We start from the raw sequence: 15,221 nt of genomic DNA on the forward strand, positions 1-15,221 counted from the left end.
AGCATTAGAATCCACCAGGGCATCTGGGAGCTACTCCCGCACCCCTGGTAGGCAAGTACCAGGGGTGGACAGCTGCTTATGCCTGCCCTGAATCTGTGGCCCCTACCTTTGTAGGGTGGTAGACCTCACTCCTCCCCCATCCAAGTCCATGGTTTAGGCTGACTCCAGTACTCTAGGTATGGCCAGTCACCGTATTCCATTCCCTGGGAATGGCAATTCATTTGGGGCAGGGGTTGGGGGCTGCATTCGACTCAAGCCAGGGCTGGGCAAGCTAATTTTGGGACTCTTTTTTTTGAGAAAGTCTCTGCCTTGTGGACCTGAGATGGGGAAGGAGTTGCCCTGAAGCTACTAGGGCTACACATGAAGGACAGCCTGCCTGAGGCTCAAACTAGCAATAATGACACCAAGTTATAACAGCATCGTTTACTTATCTGGATGCAGCCACACCTGCAGCTAGTTACTCTTAGATTTTTAAGGTACATGAGCCAATAAAGACCTTTTCATTTATGTCATCTTGAGTTAAGTTTGCCACTTTCAACTGGAAGACACTTGAAAGATATTCACCCTATTAATCTCTTGTCTTAAGCTTGGGAGGTTAAACCCAGGGCTGTACTCACCTGCTGTTCAAAAACAGTGCGGTCATGAGGCGTTTTGTATCTACTCACTCAAATAATATGTGTTGAGCACCTACTATGTACAAGTGCTGTTCAAGCCTTTGGGATACATCAGAGATCAAAACAGAAAATGATTCCTACCTTCATGGAGCTCACTTTTTAGTGGGGAAAGTGGGTAATAAGCACAAAAAATTAATGAATAAATTAACTAAGATGCTAGAATATGATCAGTGCTGTGGAAAGGCAAAGAAGGATAAGGTAAGGGGGATGAAGAGGTGGTTTTCGGTATTAAAAAGGGTGGTCAGGTTAGGCCTCATTGAGAAGGTACTTTTTGGGCAACGGTAGGTGGGGCATGAGGTCTGTTACTGGAACAGCCCCCCACCCCCTGAACTTGGGGCAGGGAGGAGGTGGTAGAGATGGAGAAGCAGGTGGGTTTGCTGAGGATAATTAAGAGCTAGAGCTGGCAGGACTGTGTGATGAGCAGGATACCAGGGAGGAGGTCAAGGGAGGTTTGAGATGACTCCTAGGTCTGGACCATTTGTCAGATGGGCCTGGATAGAGCAGGGAACTCCTGTCCTCAGGCAAGAGCTGAGTGTGTTGAATTGCGGTGTCCTGGAGACACCTAGGAGATCTGGACAGGCCCTGCCTCCCATGGGGCTGGTCTCATGGACTGGGCCCTGGTGTCTTTTCCATTATGTCTTGGCTGCTGGCTACATGTGGTCAGCATCCCTCTATGGTTGCTCGAGCTGGGAAGTGGGCTGGACAGTTGTGGGCCTGGTCTCAGGCCTGTCAGCTCCTGGTCCCTTCCCACTCTCCCTGCCCACTCCTGCACTCAGCTGCGGGCCAGGCTCAGCTGCTACCCTTGTGTCTGGCCTTGGACGGGGACCCAGAGTCTGTTTCCCTCTTGGGCGGCTTGGGCAGGCAAATCCAGAGCACCTGCACTGAGAGTGCCAGGACAGTGCCGGGGGTCTCCCAGGCCTTCTTTCCCTCTCCTCTCTCCTCCCTCAGCCAGCACCCACGAAGTCCACACACTCCTGTTCATGTTTGTTGTTCACATTTCTCTGATGGATTTATTTGCCCTCATTTGCATAAGAAATACCACACTCCCCAACTTAATGAGCAAGCCCATCTGGCAGCGCAGGCCTCCTCTCGGCTGAGAGCTGTGTGGCCGTGAGCTGTTATAATTAGGCTGTTCCCTTTCAAGATTGAGGAAGGACTGTCTGAGCGAGCAGGTTCTTGACACAGTCCCTGAACCAGTGTTCTCTGCAGCGGGCCAGAGCCGGCTCCCTGGGCTGCCGGCTGTCTCGCCTGTACGCCCATCTGTTTGTGCCGTCTGGGTTGGCCCTGCTTCTCCCAAACTGTCCTTGGCTGGGCCAGGGCTTGGCCACCATCAAAGTAGGCATTTCATAGTAATATTGCAGAATGAAGCTGGTAGCAACCTCACGGCCACATGGTTGAACTTGTCCCAGGATGGAAGCACTGGAATCCTATAATATGATGTCTTGGAAGGGATGCTCTGGAAATTCAGCTCTGGGCAGTGCTTAACTGAGCTATGTCAGAGGTGACACTCCAGAGAATGTGCCCTAATCTCTCAGATGTCACTCTGATGACCTCCATACTAATCCCTCACCCACCCATGGCTTCCATCCACAATGGTTACTGCCCATTCCTCTGTGCCAAGCAGGCTCCGTGCTGGCCTCAGAAGAGGTGAGAGACTCCAGCCTCATGGGGGTGGAAGCCTTAGGACACAGGCACCCCCATGTGAAGATGTACTGCTAGAATAGGGTGAAGGTTGAGGGAGCCCGGCCAGAAGAGCGTCTGTGTCTGACTTGAGCGGGTCATGCCTGGCCAGCATTGGGGGGTGTCCCCCTGGTCTCCCTGCCTGAGTGCAGAGTGCCAAGCCACGCTTCTCTGCCCCAGGCTGCCTTAAAGCTTGGCTTCATCATGGCCATCCTGGCTCCACTCCTGCCACCCGCTCACTCCAGGAGGCCTGTGTGCTTAGTGAGCACTTCTTGCCTTATTTCTAGTAATGAGATAAAAATTCATGCTGCTAAATGAGCAATTTCCAAGAAGGGGTGATGGAACCCCCAAGTATCCTAGGAGGGTGGGACAGGGGAGAACAGTGGTTGGAGAAGGTGGCATTGGGTGGCATGCTGCAGTTCATTTTCCCTCCTTTTTGCCTACAGGAAGGCTCAGGAGAAATAGTTAGTCAAAGGGAGAATTTGCTAAGTTCTAAGCTGGCAGCTGAAGAGAGACTGAAGGGTTCCTGTGAGTGTGCCAAGCTGACTGAAGGCTAGAAGGGGATGGAAGTGTGCCTGGACCCCTGAGACTGAAATGTGGGCTTGAGGAGGAGGATTCTGATGCTGGAAAGAGCACAAGGGTCCTGAGTGGTGACTGGTGAGAATTAGTAAGTTCCTTAGTCTTTGTGTTTCTTCCAACTGAATTCTATATGTGTATTTTTAGAAAATTGAGGTATCATGACAAAGTGCATAAAGTGCACTCATATCATGACCAAGCAGGACCCTATAGGGCCTTCCTGGGACAGATTCACCCCACCCCCCAAACTCCACCTGCCTCATGTTTGTAGAAAAACTTTAGTCTCCTAGGCCTTCCAAAGAATAAATTTAATCAGAGAAGTGAGATAATGCAGAAACAAAGGAAAAGAGTCAAGCAAGACAAAATAATATTTGTTTAGCCATTAAACAAAGTCAAGGACATTTAGTTCCTCCTCAAGAGCTATAGATAATATTCTGAGCCATATCCTTTGAGCTGTTTTGCAGATATGGAAACCCCCACCATGTGGAAGAAGTTAACTGTATGCTGCTCACAAGCACCTAGACCCCAGAATGGTTGGAACTGGAAGGTTGATGATGTTGACTCCCAATTACCTCACCACCAACCAAGCAGAAGAATGTCCATGAGCTGATCACACACCCCACAACACTCTCCCTCACCCTGTCTTTAAAAAAGCCATCAGGGGGTTCAGGTCTTTTGAGCATTAGCCACCTGGACTCCTTGTTGGTGCCCGCAATATATGCTGCACTTTCCTCACCACAATCCTGTGTCAATAGATTGACTTTCCTGCACAAGGGCAAGCCAATCCAAGTCTGGTTCAGTAACAATATTAAGCAGATCTTTACAGTGAATATTTCTACATGTATAGAGAGGCTTATCAGCACTCTGTAAGGCTCCTATACTAATTACATTTTTTACTTTTAGTATTTTATCATGCTTTGACACCTTCTGATGCTTTGCTGGCTGGAGTGATACTGCCCCTTCCAGCCTAGAGGCAGCAAACAACTTGCCTATAAGAGTGTCTTTTATATGCAAACCAACCAATCCAAACTGCTTCCTTTATCTAACTCACAGACTAAACCAATATCCCCCTGCCCTAACTCACCCCCGGGACAGGTACCAGACAGCTAGAGACCATTCCCATAGTCCAGAGCTTGCCAAAATTATTCAAACTATCCAATCCTAAACTTGCCTACTTGCCTCTCCCATTTCTTCCCTGGGAACCACAATATGAGCACTGGCCATGTTTTCCTCTGGCTCCTTCTGCCTCCTGACCAACCTGGTGCTTCCCCAAGTGGCCCTGCATGGCCTGGCATGCCCTCTTCTCTTGGGAACTGTAGGTAGTAAACTTTTCTTTCAAAGGCAGCTGTCTCTCTGTCTGTCACCTTAGCATATCTGATTAAAAGCAAAATTCCATTTCAAGACAGCCCTCATCATGTCCCTTCCTAGTCTATATACTCCTCCATCCCAAGATATACCACTGTTGTGATTTCTATCATAACAGAGTTTTGCCTGTTCTTGTCCTTTATATAAATAAAGTCATTCAGTGTATTCTCTTTTGTGTCTGGCTTCTTTCACTTGGCATAATAAGATTCATCCATGTTACTGAGAATATTCCTTTCTCTCTCTCTCTCTCTTATAGTATTCCATTATATACATAGACCACAATTTACTCATTTCTTTGTTGATGGGTATTTGAGTTTTTGACTGTTTCACTCCCTCTCTATACCTATTTCTCATAGAGTTTCACATTTCATTGTTATTAGACTCTTTGTCAACTATGAAGTAAATTGCAAGTATCTTACAAGTCGCAACTGTGTGTGCTTTGTATTCTGTCTCCTAGAGCCTGGTGCCTAGTAACAGGTGTTCTACATCCATTTAGCAAATAGTTCTTGAGAACCTACCATGTACCAAGGTGTTGTCCTAGGTGCTGGACTACCTCCCACAGGGGGCTGCATTCTAGTGGCGATGGTGGTAGTGGGAAGAACTGATAGCAAATAGGCAAGAAAATAGATAATATAATTTCAAGAAATGGTATACATTAAGGAGAAACTAAAACAGGGTGAGGATATTCAGTGTATGTGTGACAGTGATTATTACAGGCCAGGAAGTCAGGGCAGTGCTCTCTGACAAAGTGCTTTTTAAATCAGATACCTGAATGCAGTGGGGGAGGAAACCCTGTGGGAGAAGAGCATTCTAGACAGAAGGGAATAGCATGTGAAAAGGCCCTGAGGCAGAGACATACTCTCTTAAGGTGCAGCAAGAAATTGAGAAGGGCTGGAGAAATAGACATGAGGGGGAGAGTGGTAGGAGTGTGATCATATGGCCCTGGACTTGACAGATTGACTGACAGACACACTAAAAATTATTCAGACTTGAGTATGTGGAATACATTCTATTGAAAAAGGTCTAAGCTTGTCTATTCAAAGCAAACAACTGATAGTATTTGTGGCTGAAGAGAAAATTTGAACTTTCAAGTGAAAATTAGAAATTTGGGAAACATGTACCTACCACTGTGAGTTTAACAGCTTCTCAATACATAGCTTTTCTGATGAGATTAATGATGATTTAATGAATGTGATTTTTGATATTGTTTAAAGCAACGTGTCAACATTTGGAAGCTCTGTATGATTTAGAGAACCAGTGTTTTCCAAATGGCCATGCATCATGTTTCTGTTGAGAAGACAGTCCTCCACTGGGGCTTTCTCCCACTCACACAGGTCTCACTGGGTGTGCCAAGAATGCAAGTCCTGACATCTCTTTATTCAAGCTGTTTCTTGGAATTGTTTGCAGTGAGCTGCCTTGAAGGATGAGGCACTGTCTCCCTTTAGGTCAAAGAGCAGGCTTGTTTGCTGTGTGCTATAAAAGACATCGGTTCCCAAGCTCAGGGTCTGTCACTTGCAACACAAACCCACTGCTAGTGTAGCATCTATCCGGGCTGCTCTACATCACCTCTGTGGGACTTGAGGGGCGAAGAGAAGTGCTGTAAACAGGCTGATGCTTACAGTGCTTGCTGTGGAAGCATGCTGTGAGTAATAACGTCCTTTGTCTCTGACAAAGGAATCTCATGTCTTTTGCCAGCATTCATGAAACAGCAACAAGCTGATTTAGTACCTTATAAAGTAGGGTAACATCAATCCCAGTCCTGACAGTTACAAAATCATGCATAGGCAAAAGACCCATTCAAAGTGCAAGACAGAAAAGTGAATTTTAGTGGAACAGAGTACAAAACAAAGCTTATTGCTGAGGTTTCAAAGTTCACACTGCAACCAGCAGGGCTGGTGGTAGGTGGAAGGAATGAAGCGCAGGCACCTCACACCCTTGAGAATGAGTGCCTCCTTGAGTTTGTACCCTGAGTGCCTCACTCACCCTTGTTCTGGCCCTGGCAACTAATCTTTAAGAAACAGCTTCTTAAAAAAATTTTTTTTTGAGGAACCTCCATACTGTCTTCACATATATATGTGGAATCTAAAAAATTAAAACAAACGAACAAATTAAAGAGAAACAGACTCACAGATACAGAGAACAAACTATCAGTTACCAGTGGGGAGAGGGCTGGGAGGAGGGGTAAAATAGTTCAAGGGGATTAAGAGGTACAAACTATTATATATAAAATAAATACAGAGAAAACCATAATTCAAAAAAAACACATGCACCTCAATGTTCATAGCAGCACTATTTACACTAGCCAGGACATGGAAGCAACCTAAATGTCCATTGACAGAAGAATGGATAAAGACGATGTGGTACATATATACAATGGAATATTACTCAGCCATAAAAAAATGAAATTGGGTCATTTGTAGAGACGTGGATGGACCTACAGAGTGTCATGCAGAGTGAAGTAAGTCAGAAGGAGAAAAGCAAGTATCGTGTGGAATCCAGAAAAATGGTATAGATGATCTTATTTGCAAAGCAGAAATAGAGACACAGATGTAGAGAACAAATATATGGATACCAAGGGGGAAAGGGGTGGGGTGGGAGGAATTGGGAGACTGGGATTGACATATATACATTATTGGTACTATGTATAAAATAGACAACAGATGGGAACATACTGTATAGCACAGGGAACTCTACCCAATGCACTGTGGTAACCTAAATGGGAGGGAAGTCCAAAAGAGAGGGGATATCTGTATGTGTATGGCTGATTCATTTTGTGCAGTGGAGGCTAACACGACATTGTAAAGCATACTCCAATAAAAATTAATTAAAAAAATAAAACAAGTTACAAGGATGTAATGTACAGCACAGGGAATACAGTCAATATTTTGTAATAACTTAGGAGTATAATCTATAAAAATATCGAATTACTACACCTGAAACTAATATAATATTATAAGTCAACTATACTTCAGTTAAAAAACAAGAATGAAACTGCTTCTTGTTGAGTTCTGGTGTAGAATCAAGTAAGAATATCCGTAATTCTCTGCAAAAGCTATTAAAATACTCCTCTCTTTTCCAGTTGCATCTCTGCGGGAGTCCTCAGCTTCTTCTTATGCTCTAACCAAACAACACATCATAACAAACTGAAGCAGTAACAAAGATGAGAACCCAGCTGCCACTCTTAATCCAGGCATTAAGGAGATTTGCAAAACTACTAAACAATGGCATACTTTGAGCTACATTTTCCCGTTTGTCTCAGAAAATATAGCTAGTCTTTACTAAAAAATGTGTTATTTATAAAACCATGCAATGGGCTTATTATTGTTATTTTATTTTAATTTTTTTTTTTGTGGTACGTGGGCCTCTCACTGCTGTGGCCTCTCCCGCCGCGGAGCACAGGCTCCGGACGCGCAGGCCCAGCGGCCATGGCCCACGGGCCCAGCCGCTCCGCGGCATGCAGGATCCTCCCAGACCTGGGCACGAACCCGTGTCCCCTGCATCGGCAAGCAGACCCCCAACCACTGCGCCACGAGGGAAGCCCCTATTGTTATTTTTAAACCGAGTTAAGGAATGAATGTTTTAAAAATGTCTCAGTTTAAAATTTTAATGTGGTAAACATTGATGGGTGTAACTCACACAAAACAAAAATTCTTTGGAGTTCTCAATAATTTTTAAGTGTACAGGTGTCTTGAGACCGAAAAGTTTGAGACCTGCTGGTCTAAATGTTTAAACGTTATGAATCAAGCTAAATGAATTGGTAAATAAAATATGTTGTTGCTCCAGCCTTGAAAAATAAATCTTTTAAATGGCCTGGAAAGCCAGATTTAAATTGAGAAATATTTTTTTTATAAGTTAATTTTATTTCCTTTTAAAAAAATTTATTTATTTATTTCTTTTTGGCTGCATTGGGTCTTTGTTGCTATGCGCGGGCTTTCTCTAGTTGCGACTAGTGGGGGCTACTCTTCGTTGCGGTACACAGGCTTCTCATTGAGGTGGCTTCTCTTGTTGCAGAGCATGGGCTCTAGGTGCGCCGGCTTCAGTAGTTGTGGCACGCGGGCTCAGTAGTTGTGGCTCACGGGCTCTTGAGCTCAGGCTCAGTAGTTGTGGCACACAGGCTTAGTTGCTCCGCAGCATGCGGGATCTGCCCAGACCAGTGGCTGAACTCATGTCCCTTGCATTGGCAGGCGGATTCTTAAACACTGCACCACCAGGGAAGTCCCCTGATTTTATTTCTTACTCAAAAAAATTTTTTTTTTGGCCATGCCACATGGCTTGCGTGATCTTAGTTCCCCGACCAGGGATTGAACCCCTGTCCCTTGCAGTGGAAGTGCGCGGTCCTAACCACTGGACTGCTGGGGAATTCCCCAAATTGAGAATTGTTGAACTCATCAGAATTCTATGCTGGAGCGTGGTGGAGAGGGGAGCCGTGGCCTGGCATCACCCTCTCTCCTCACCCCAGGCTCCAGGAACCTCTGAAAACAGAGGCTTTTTGGTCACCCTCTAGGACAGATCCATGCAAGAGGCCTGCACAGGTCCTGAAAGTGAGCTTGGGCTTTGGGGTCAGGACCTGTGGAGTCTGGGAGACCCAGAGTACAGTCTGGAGGGTAAGGGAGTGGGCTTGGGTGGACACCTCCCCTTGACCCCATAGATACCTCATCCCATGAAAAAGGACATGGCTAGAAGTTAAGTCTGAGAGGAAAGTACAGGGTAGGTTCTAACAGGAGTCCTGCTCCCTAGCAGCTGTCTTGGTACTTAGCACCCAGTATAAAGCCTTGCTGACTGATTGGAAGATTCCAGGGCAGCACTGGAGCCTGTGTTCTCTATATCTGCCATCAAGGCCCTTCTTGATGCTGGACTGGTCACTTCACGTCTCCTGGTCTCCACTTCCTTGTGTTAAGACTTGGAGGGTTGATAGGAGTGTCCCCAGGTGCTCTCCTGGGGGTCACTTTCATTCCAAGAGTCTATGATTTCCGAATTGTTGTTGAGACCCTGATAACCTATACGCTGCATGGATTTAGCTGGTTGATTAGAGAAAAAGTGTTTTTTCTTTTTTTTGGAAAAAATGAATAGAAATATTTATGAAGACTTCTTTCTTAAATTACACTGCTATCAATTTAGCACAGGAGCCAAGTGAGATAGGCTCATACTGAACCGGAAAATAAGACTATTTCTCTCATACATGTTTTTAGTCAGTTACATTTTCAAAGTACATTTTAAAGGATACAATCATCTTTCAGAAAATAGCTTGGAAGTGTAATCTGGCAGGGGGGTTGGCCATTACAAAATCACTCCTACTGATTTTTTTAGATTTTCATACAAATGCTACATGGTACAGGTAGGGTCTGAGGGCAATGTCTGGACACAGTCTGTTACAGTTAAGAACTACTTCGTGAAGCCTGTTTTGTGGAATTCACCATGGTCAAAAACAAAGAAATAAAATGTACAGACCTACCTTCAAAAAGCTTACTTTCTGCTAAGAGAAATCCATCTATTTATCCATCTGTCCATCCATCCATCCATTCGTCCATTTCTCAATCTTCCCATTTGTTCATACATCTACCTATTCTGCCCATCTAACCATCACCTACTCATTCACTACTCATCCATCCATTCATCTATTTACTTATCTAACATCTTTCTATCAATCTATCTGTCCATCTGTCTATCCCAACCGTCCAACTACCCATCAATTCATTTATTTATTGGAATCATCCATCCATCCACCCATCCATCCATCCATCCATTTATCCATCCAGCAGATATTTGGATCCTCTATCTGAGAGGAGCCAAGCCTCATATAGGTCATGTTGTTAGGTGATTAGAAAACACCTCTGGGTTTCTAGGAACTGGCTCTGCCCTGGCCCCCTTCATTAAGTTTAGTGAAGGAAGTCACTGTAGCCTGACACAGTAGAGGCAGATGTGTCTGCTCCCTTAGCCAAAGGAACAATGTGGTTATTAGTTCAACAGGTAAATATGTCAATAGGAAAAAAATGTCAGAGTCATGTGACTAGGAGCAATATTAATTATAGACCTGATAATGGAGGATGAATCTTCGCTCTGTAACAAGGCTTGACTTTGGACATTTTGGAAGTGAGCAATCTGCATCCCAGAGGGGAAGACCCTGTGACTTCCACCCTTTCCCCGCCAACAGGTCCAGAACTACCACAACCCCAGAGTCAGCAGACCATGAAGCAAACATCTCAGCTGGCTGGGAATGCCCAAGTGTCGCTGATCTTGGGTCTCTGCCACTCATGGGAGGGGCAGGGTCAAAAGTAAGGAAGTGGGGTACACAGATGGGCCAAGCTTGAGACACAGTCCACACTTGGGGCAGGAGAGGTGGTAGATTGCCCCCTTCCCCTAAACTCAAAGGTCTGAGCAGAATCCCAGTGGAATGGTGGAGTGGCCATCCCAAAGAAAGGGACGTTGGGAGAGGACAGCACATGTTCACTCCCTGGTAACCTATGGGCAGGGGTTCTACCAGCAGGACCCCCATCCGGGATCTGCCCCTGCATCCACATTTGAATCCCCACCTCCCAACTGCTAACAAGTGGGCACAGCTCATTCTACATGTTGCGGTGTGTTTTTGCACCAGCTGTCGCCTCCCAGCATAGGTTACATCCCAGAGGCCTGGCTCTCCCCGTTATGCTGGGTCACCTCATGCAGCTGGAGAGAAGCCGTGACTTGTTCCTGCTGTTGTCTCTGAGGACGAGGGTCCTGTCAAACCCTCCATCTGCTCGTCCCTACAATGCCATGGCCTCAGGAGGGAGACGGGACGGGTAGGTGGCAGAGCGCTGGCATAGTTCTAGACTGGGGCCTTGCGCCTGCTGTCCAAGGCTGGTTAGTATTTACTGAGTAAAAGTCATTGCCCTGGAGACGCAGGGTTTATTGACACTGAGAGATGAACTCTGTCTGGTCTGTGGGTCTGCAGAGAAAGCCTCCTGTGTTTCTGGGCAGAGTCTCAGGGAGAAGATGTCTGCCAGTGGCTGGCAAAGTAGGGGGTACGGTGGGTGGCTGGAGGTGGGTGGCCTGGGCACAGGAGGCAGGTGGGCACTGCATTTGTGCTCTGAACAACCTGGGATCTGGGATGCTGCCTGCAGGTTTGCCCTGAGTGACTAGTCCTGGCTTCAGGATCTGCCTTCCTCGAATTTCCCTTTCATCTGGGGCCAGCTCTGCCCTGGTCCCTTCAAGGTTTTCTGTGTTGGGCTCAGCCCTAGGTCCTGGAAGGGAGGGTCTAGTGACACCCTAGTCCCATACCTGGGGTCTCTGAAATCAGGATCGCTTTTGACCTGGGTGGTTGGGCCTTGCCCTGGGTCCCCCAGGCCCTCCACACTTTGTGGTGCCTTTCTTGAAATTGTCTAAGTGCCTTGGATCAGCTGGCAGATGTGACCAGGTGGTGCTCTCCAAGCCTGAACAGGACCTGTGTGGGCCTTGAGCCCTATTTTTCTCCCTTGGGCACTGTCTGGCCCTGTACCCAAAGTGTGGAGTTGACCATATGCCTCAAGGGGCTCCATGACTCAGGGTGATGGTCATTCTGCAGGCCCTATGGCTGGGCCCCGGTTCTGGGAAGGTGGCCTAGTAAGTAAATGCTTCCCACTGGCTGGTGTGATCTACCTTTTGTGCAGTCAGGTGAGGTTGGGCTGCCAGAATGATGCTGACATGCTGATTTTGGGTGACTCAAATAGTTTACGTAGACAGAGGCCCCACAAAAGATATTCTCCCAAGGGCCTGCACACCCTCGTCTGCAGCAACTCACAAGCTGTCTGCGTGGTACCAGTAAATGCCTAAGCACCCCACCATGTTCCCCCATACTTGACCCCTCTTTCCAGCACAACCCCTGGGCAGACTGTTGGCTGCTTGCCCAATGGCTTTTTCTCCATTCCCAACTTATCTTTTGCAGCTGTCACCCTGACTCTGATCAGAAGAGTTCTGGTGGGTGCCAGGCGGTCTTCACTCCCCTTGGCCACTCTCTGCTCCACCCTTCTCTGTGCCTGGCGTTGAGGGACTGTAGGAATGGTCCATGTCCCCATCTGTCTGTGTCCCATGGGTGTCAGCACCTGCCGCCTCCCTGGGCAGCTGCTGGGTCCGGGCATCCCCTGTTGCCATGGCCAGCCTGCCCCAGACATTGGATGTCTGGGACGACAGGCTCGACGTGTGCAGGGGCCACAGAGTGGAAACTTCCCCTGGGTGACAGATGCTTCCTTCCAGACAGCAGATAAATGTCGATCTTAAATTCCAGAATAAAAGCATCCACTTATCTGGAAAATGTCAGAAAGAAGAATGGCTGCCCTTTGCCGAGCTGAGCCCTGCAGGGTTTGGGAGGGAACTGAGGAGGGCGAGATGCATGCCAGGTTGGCTCAGGGTCCACTTGCTCGCTCCAGGAGGAAAGGACAGAGGTGGCCTCCCCCACAGGCTGGTCTTGAGGCCTGGGATCACTGGGCCTGGGCATCAGGGAAGGCGGCAGTGTCGGGGGGAGAGGGAGTGGGTGTGCCAGATCTGGCTGGAAGACTTGTTCTGCTTGATGTCACCCACAGTGATGAACTGCCAACTTGACATCAAAGCCTGGGTGTTTGGCATCTCTGAAGAGGGCTGCCCTGGGCTGACATCCTGCTGGCTCATCGGCAGGAGCTGGGAGGAGCAGCTCCTTGCGGGGGCCTGGTATTCTCCAGCTGCCCACAGTCCTGGGCCAGGCTGTCTCCGGCCTGCTGGCCTGCCTGGCCCCAGTGGACATCCCGGCCGGGGGCCCAGTACTCCGCTGTGAGTCCTCCACCAGGCCAGGTGGGCTCCAGGTTGGTTCACACCATTCCCACCTCTGCTCCTTTCTCTAGGGATGGCTCCCTTTCTGGAGCTTCTGTCTTTTCCTTTCCGCCCTGGTTCTCACCATTTAACACAGCTCTGCTTGATTCCGAGGCTATGGGAGTTCTTTCTTGCCTTGCTGCAATCTCCCCACAGTATCTCTTTGTCTATGGATCTTGTTCCAGAGTCAGATTGTGCTGGAAGCCCCACCCCTTCCAGGGTCCATCCCACATCTCAGCAGAGTCAGGAAAACCTAAAATGCCGAGCAGCCCTCTTCCTGCCCAGTGTCCTTCCCCAGGCAATGCACAGTACAGCACACGCTCCGTTACCAGCACTGAAGGCCCAGGAACATCTTCCTCACAGCCCTCCTAGTGTGATTGGTGGTGGGTGCTGGACAGCCCTAGACTAAATTCTGTGAGGGCCGGGCCTGCAAGGTCTGTAACCCCAGTGCCTGGAAGAGTACCCAGGGTAGCCAGGTGCCCAGGAAATATTTGTGGGAAGAACTGCTACAGAAAGACTGCATTAGTCTGCTTGGGCTGGGTTGCTTAGGCAATGGAAAGTTATTTTCTTCCAGTTCTGGAGGCTGGAAGTCCAAGATCAAGGTGTCGGCAGAGTTGGTTCCTTCTGAGGGTTCTCTCCTCAGCTTGTAGGGTGCTGTCTTCTCCCTGTGTCTTCACATCATCTTCCCTCTGTGCACGTCTGTGTCCTAATCTCCTCTTTGTATAAGGACCCCAGTCATATTGGATTAGGACCCACCCACATGGCTTCATTTTCACCCATGCAGGTGGGGCTGTCACACACTGCTAGCAGCTATTGTTCTTGGCCCTCAGGGATGGCGCAGCTGACAGACTGTGGGTCTGGTGGGGATGTCCCAGGTGGTCAAAGTGGTGTGGACAGCTGGCTTGTTCATGAACTCCCCCTCCCCATGGGTAAGTTTGCCAGGGGCTGGAGATGCTGCCTGAGCAGGTGGGACCACGAGCCACTGCCTCCAAGTTCACCCTGTTGATGTAAACTCACCAGTGATTTCCTCACTTTGATGAGGTCTGAACACGTCCTTGTCAGTATTCATGATATGTTTGGGCCGTGCCTTATGTCGCCATCACTTACCATTTCAAAACTCATGGATCTCTGTGGACATTTGTGGAGAAAATATTAAACTCCACCCTCTTGAACTTTTAAATGAATATGTAGCTTTCACAAGAAAGATGCATTTCTGCCATCATACAAATTGACATGTATGTGGACACCTCCCTCAGTAAAATTTGAAATGCTGAGCTGACGTGAAAGACAGATGCCTACCCTGTATTTGGTGCCAGCACAAGACTTTGCCTGTATGCCATTTCACTGAATGCCCAAAACAACTTCATGAGGCAGATTACATTTCCAGTCCCATTTTATAGACAAAGAAATTGAGACCTGGCAGGGTTAGGCACCTTCCTGAGGTCACACGGCTAAAGAGTGCTGGGGCCCAGCCTCAGCCACCAAGCTGCCCTGTGAAGGATAACAAGGACCACCGTGGCCTGGGGAGGCAGAGAAGGAGGGAGCTACCGCTGCCACAATTTAGGACTTCACAGCGGAGCTTCCTCTGAAATGTCTGAGTGCAAATCCCAGACCTAGATTCTCTTTTCAGGCTCACAGCAGGCTGGTCGTCATGTCAAAGTTCAAGCTGGCAGACAGAGTTGATTAGATTTGACTTTATCTCTGGCTTTGAATTATTCATGCCTCTACCCTAATTTCCCCCGGACTAATTTAATAATGCACAGCAGCAGGAGGGCGCCTGGGTGCGCGGCTCTGCACCGTGCTGGCCTAGGACTCCCATAATGTCCCCTGGGCAAAGGCTGCCTTGGGTACCTTTCCTTTATTTATTTATTTGTTTGTTTATCTATTTATTTATTTTTAACATCTGTATTGGAGTATAATTGCTTTACAATGGTGTGTTAGTTTCTGCTTTATAACAAAGTGAATCAGCTATACATATACATATATCCCCATATCTCCCTCCCTCTTGCGTCTCCCTCCACCCTCCCTATCCCACCCCTCTAGGTGGTCACAAAGCACTGAGCTGATCTCCCTGTGCTACGCGGCTGCTTCCCACTAGCTATCTATTTTACGTTTGGTAGTGTATATATGTCC

The sequence above is a fragment of the Physeter macrocephalus genome, chromosome 2, assembly GCF_002837175.3.
Source record: "Physeter macrocephalus isolate SW-GA chromosome 2, ASM283717v5, whole genome shotgun sequence".
NCBI lineage: Eukaryota > Metazoa > Chordata > Mammalia > Artiodactyla > Physeteridae > Physeter > Physeter macrocephalus.